General features: G+C 38.4%; 1 protein-coding gene across 8 annotated transcripts in view; it reads left to right on the top strand.

Annotated features, from left to right (window-relative positions):
- Positions 1-1,085: 1,085 nt before the first annotated feature.
- The window catches only part of LOC110978304 (uncharacterized), a 202,026-nt gene continuing 197,111 nt past the window's right edge, over positions 1,086-6,000 (top strand). For 4 of the 8 annotated variants that reach the window (XM_022233207.2, XM_022233215.2, XM_022233225.2 and 1 more), the window contains exon 1: positions 5,277-5,429. The gene's annotated coding sequence lies outside the window, so the exon portion shown is untranslated. Of the gene's footprint in view, positions 1,538-5,272; positions 5,430-6,000 lie in introns of those variants that run through there. The other 4 variants (XM_087148907.1, XM_087148902.1, XM_087148903.1 and 1 more) reach the window with 3 other exon arrangements.

Below are 6,000 nucleotides of genomic sequence, written 5' to 3'. Positions count from 1 at the left end.
CTGTGTACATGTACATGCAGTCATCATCCCACTCACGGATCTATACGCGCGTGCTTATCTGTGGATCATTATGCATTTTTATTTCATCGTGTGTCCTACAAGAGTTTCATCTTGCCCTCTGTAAGCGAAGAAGGATAAACCCAATATTTTTTATGCAGCAAGACTACCTCTGAGATACAATAACAACAAAGAAACCACGGGGAAATTTGTTGATTTTTTTTTCATATCTACTTTGGCAACAGTAACGCTGAGTGGAATTACTGTAGCGGCTGATATTTTAAACAATGGACATATGGATTGGAGCAAAAAAAAAAGAGCTTACTGGAAAATATTGGAATTAAATGCCACGAAACAAGGTGACAAAATGCTGCAACGGAATGCTTCAATGCTCCTAGCCCCTCACGGAATGTAGTGTTTCCTGCAGGAATTCTGTGCAATGAAATAACATTAATGGGATGCAGACTCGGCTTTTGTTCTAGGGAACAATAGATTGTGCCTCCTTGCCAGAAAACAATCGAGCATGAAATGCAAAATTCCAAGCACGGCGGTGTTTCCGAAAAAAAAAACTGGATGAAACTGTGGCTCCGGGAAATATTACCATGTCAACGGTATAGACATTTTACCGAAAGACCATCTCTGGAGCACTCTGATTTGGATATACATGTACGAAGACATGTGCCTCATACATTGAAACAATACAGTCCTTGAATGAAAGTGGCCGTTTGCTTTAAAATCACACTCTTTATACTTCGGAATATTTGATTGGAAATTATTCTGTCATCAGCGGAGATGGAAGCCTCGATAAAACTATCTGAATTTAAGGGCAAGATTTGCATAACAATGCAAGATGATAACGAAACAATGAAACATAACATCAATTCAAGACAAATACCTGAACACTGAGGATGCCTCACTTCTGACGGGTAATAAGAACGCGTCATTACTGCATCAGTATTTCTTCAATTTGAGGAATCTGTAGAATCCCATCTCGATAAATAATCCTGCCACATTTTGCTTAAGCGGATAAACAAGACTTGGAAAAACTAATTATATATTGTTTCATATCTATTTAGCTCCATAGAAACCACCAGTACCGCCGACGTGCAAAATAGGTAAAGGAGAAAAAGGTATTCATTTATTGTCAATAAACTGTGCGAACGAATTTTTAAGCAGACAAGGAAGCCGAATATTCGATTGTACTTCCTCTTTTGTACGAGAGTTCAATTTTCATCGACAGTCCTGGAAACCGAACGTCATGGGAATCCCAGAGAATGTTGAAAAGTCACAAAAGTGCTCTTAAAGAGGGAGAGAAAACATAATTGATGGTATTAGAAAGGATTGGAATAGCCGCACATGTGATCCCAAGCTTCAGAGGCCATGGCAACTAGATTTCTTAATGAACGTGTAGAGCGTGATTCATTGTATTCAACGCTCTTTGTTCACTTCCGGGTGAACCACCACGAGTGGCCTAAGAACAAAAGTGGAATATGGAATAAAAACAGCTACTCACTGAACGACCAGCAAGTACTCAGATCAGGTGAGTGTTTTCTAGTAACGCTGTTGATTTTTCTTTCAGGTTCTCTCTAGTTTCTGAACAAAAGATAATAATAATTATTGTAAAAGGAAACAACAAGCTTGGACGGTTTCACCACGCGTGCGCCGGGTCTATTGTTATCGGATTTTAGGCGCCAACTTTTGCACTTGTAATTCTGCAGACTGGTTGCATGGATTGTTCTTTGAGTCTGACGTGCATTGCCTGCCTGCTTTGGAAGTAGCTTGACTTCCGTCATGTTGCCCCTCGGCTCCTTTTTTTGGCCGGGATTGTCTGTTTAAATCAGTGTTTCCCGTTCTCGGGAATTCTTGGTTTCCCTTTTCTTTGTTTTTGGTAAGGAGGCGTATCCTTTGTCCAGCGCCTGGTATCTCATCCTGCAGCGCGTGTAGACTGCATATTGTGTGTCGTCTGCTCGGTCAATATATTTTTTTTCACGAGAGAAAAACTGCAATTTTTTTCCATCGGGGCTTTAATTGGAGGTTAGGGAAAAGCTGGTAACGAAAAAGTAATTTTTGGGTACGAATTGATTATACAAAGAATTGGAAATTTCAAGGATCCAAAATAATTGTATCAGTTGATTACGTACGCGCTTTCGTTCCGTGGCCCGCCGCAGCCGTTAACCTCCATTGTAGTCTGCGCTTGGCGGAGCTGGACAGATGCGAATCGTCTGAAACAAAACAAAAGGGCCCTCCCGGCCCCAGCCAACCATAATAGCCCTGATTTTTTTCCTTTTTAGCGCCAAACAAGTTCATTGTTCCTTTTGTGCAATATAGCGTGACGAGGTCCCAGATATTGAGCAGACAAAGATTATGTTATTTTTTATGATTTGCAAACATGGTGTAAACTAGGTTGGCCTTTTGTTTTGATTTGAAGGACCTCTGGTTAAGTCCCCATTGCATTTTGCCTTTTCATTATTAATTCATACAAAATCTCATCAAAATAGGCCCATATATTTTTCTCCCAGCCGAATCGAAACATTACTTTTCAATTCCATACTTAGTAAAACAACATCTCTTCTTTTCCAAGATTTTGTTTTCAGAAAATCAAATGATAAATCAGTTTAAAATCGCTGCAAATAGATTATTATTATTTGAGATATCCTATTTCAGTTTGAAAACTGAGCTGCAGTTTTGTTTTGCTTTTGCTCTATCAATTCCAATTTCAGTCTCAATGAACGGTATCATACAAAAACACACTCTTTACCTATTGCTCTGTTCTTTACCTATTGCTCTGTTCTTTACCTATTGCTCTGTTCTTTACCTATTGCTCTGTTCTTTTTATCTCGTGAGAAAATATCGCTTCCAGACTGGGAATCACTGAACTAATATTGAAATTTGTTTTGAGTTAGCTGAACTGTAAAAAAATCGAATAAGTACACCGAAACAGAACCCCAGATCAATCTCACTGCAACACAAGTTTCTAAAAAGGCGAAAACGAAGCAACCGCACAAAATCATAAACGCCAAGAATTCTGAACAGTATCTACCATTTCTTCCTGGTAGTTTTGGCAGTATAAGATTTCAGCTTTTCTTCCTTTTTTCCAGATGGACGGTTTTATGTATTTTTCAATTACAGTTATTACTCTACAAGTTTCTTTTTGAATTTTGGACTTTAAACTTTTTAAAAGTAGTGCTTATATTAAAATTTTCCTTTGTTTTGTGTATGTGTTTTATTTTCACAATTCGCAAGCTCCAGGAGTGGGGGTTTTGCACGCTTACAATTTTTTTTACCATTGGCGTTTTAGACGGAAAGGCAGACCAGTTTACTGTGCTCTTCGAAATAATAGTAGAGGTTGTCCCTAAATCACTTTAAAGGTTGCTTCAGGGATGTGTTTCGGTCATTTAAAAAACCACATCCCCACTTATTTGGCGGGGCAGATCGGGCAGAGAAAAACAACTGACAGGCGCATTAGCAGTTGTCAAAGCAATTTGTTTCACCACTGACTAAAGTGTCCTTGGAATAAAGTGCAAATAGAAATTTTCAAAACTGAACGAATAAGATAATTCTTCATACATCAAAGGCTCATGAAAGTTTCCTGCATATATAATTTAGGAGAAAAGAAATAGGTAACACGAAAGAAAGCTTCTTCTAGCTCTACCCCCAACAACCAAACCCCCCCCCGCAAAAAAAAGAAAGAAAAGAAACAAAAGAAATACAGTCTAGGGAGGGTTAATTTACTTTTTAGCTTTATAGTTGAAACACACTGTAGTATTACTTTGTTCTAGGTTATTGTTTCTCATCAGAATTAAAATTGTTCCGCAATCTGTTTCCTGTTCAGTTGACCTAAGCTTTTTAACAAAAAAGAGAAACCCAAACGTGCGCGCAATACAAAATGTCACAACGGACAGTTATCTTTCCTGACTCACGAATCGCCTGCCACGTTTCTGTGACCCGATAATTACCATGATGACCTTTATTGTATTTAATTGGTATAACCTTGTTTTTTATTTTTGAGGAAAGAAATTGAACCAATAATTACTCAGTGTTGTTGTCCCGAGCGACTTTCGACTGCAGATTCACTGGGTTAGTTTGAGTAGGAGTTTATATCTATTTATTGTTATTTTATTAAATTAAAACATTACATCCGCGTATGTGCATCTCAGAAAATTGGTATTGTGTAGGTCCAATGTCTGTATGCAAAAATCAAAGTTAAAAATAGACCTTCGATGAATTAGTTCTAGACTGGGTTTTGTTCTACACTATTGGATCTACTGAGAGTCGGCCAATATCTTGAGCAAAACTGTCATTGTGGAATGGAAACAGACATTATTTCAAAACATATTCATGTACATAACCTAATGATTTCATTCTGTGTTTACAAACTTTAGCCAATTTTCCCTTTGATCCTTTCTGATATTTTGATCTCCACTGAAAACAGTAGAACAAGACTGTCATTTCTTTTAGTGCGGTGTAGGTCTCGGCGATTTTATTGTGTTTTGTTTTCCAAGAACGAAAGCAACTATGTACATGTATTTTACCTATACACTTTCTGGGAAACAAAACTTTGGAACCATTCTGCACAACTATATGAAAAACTGTCTTCATCAAGGGGGAAAGTCAACAATTGTTAAATTTTTAGCATAAATAAAATTCAAACAAGAAGTTGTGGGGCGTTACTTGATGATATGACAGTAAAATTGTTTCAAAGCCTTTTGCAAACGTCGCTCCCCTATTTTGATGGTCATCCCCAGGTTTTTTATTGTAATGAATATATCGGAAACCAGGCAGTTGTTTTGATACCCACAGAAATGTTTAATTTGGTTTTATTTTTTTTTGGTTTTTATTTTTACAGAGGAAAACAGACTCCACAGGACTGATTTCCTGGGAATTTTTCTCTCCATATGTCCAAAATCAAATGGCAATTTTCTCGATTCAGTGGTGAAACTCCAATTAACCTCCTCTAGTTGCATCTCAAAATTAAAAAAAAAGATAAAGCAAACCATGGGTGGGTAGAGAATTTTATACCAAATTGAGGGGAGAACAATTACCTGGCTTTTAAAAACGAAAAACTCTGGAATGACTTTGCTTTGGTGACATAGTTGAGTTAAAAATCGATGCTAAGTTTAAGTTGACAGAGGAAACTTGTTGCATGCAAATTATCGCAACCGTAAAGATCGCTTTACTGGTAGACGTAGGCCGTTTTAGTGAAATACCGCCCTCTAGCAGATTTGCTTTCGGCTTAGTAAATTGAGGGCGCTGCGCGCTGCACCAGTTTTTAGTTGAACATTCCCTTTTTATGCCCAACTTAACCAATCATTTTGAGGGCGCTGCATAGCAACCGTGCAATTTTCAGTACACTTGTTTGCGGAACCGTCACGAGGAAAACCCAAGCAGACGAACCGAACTTATTTCGCGCCTTTTGAGTTTTAAAAGCAAAGGTGAGTTGTTGTTTATTAGGAGATACAAATTCTCATTGACTTTGGGTCTGAATATGGCACTGTTAAATGCAGTAATGTAGAACGAGTCACGCAGAACAGTCGTTCAAAACTTGAACTTGAATTCTACTTTCTAGGCCCTATCCAGTGACTCAATTTGCGCGCCATGTGCGTGTCACTTTGCCAGCACACTTGTCATGCTTTTTTTCTCTCCAAGTGTATGACTATGAGGTCCGTAGTCAGATGGTCTGGTGTACCACCATATCTATTGACCCTCTGTGGGGTTTTGAAGTGAAATAAGGATGTTATGCCCCAACTATGATAGCATAAGTCCCTACTATAGTTGGGACAGTCCCAACTGTAGTGCTGCAGTTGGGATGGCCCAACTATTGTTAAGCAGTGTCTGTCGAAAACGTCTCAACATTATCCAAGTCAATGTGTCTCACACTTGTAAAATGTGGCACTTCATCTGTTCATCTAGCCCTCTGACCAATGACATGACATTTGTAAACAAAACTGATCCAAAAGGCCCCATTCTCTTGTGTTCTGTTAAGGGTACAAGACCTGTCAAGAG

This window comes from Acanthaster planci, linkage group LG18, assembly GCF_054643075.1.
Source record: "Acanthaster planci isolate LZ-2023a linkage group LG18, COTS_SCS, whole genome shotgun sequence".
Classification (NCBI taxonomy): Eukaryota; Metazoa; Echinodermata; class Asteroidea; order Valvatida; family Acanthasteridae; genus Acanthaster; species Acanthaster planci.
The sequence above is the reverse complement of the archived record's forward strand: the minus strand, read 5'-3'. Positions and strand labels throughout refer to the sequence as shown.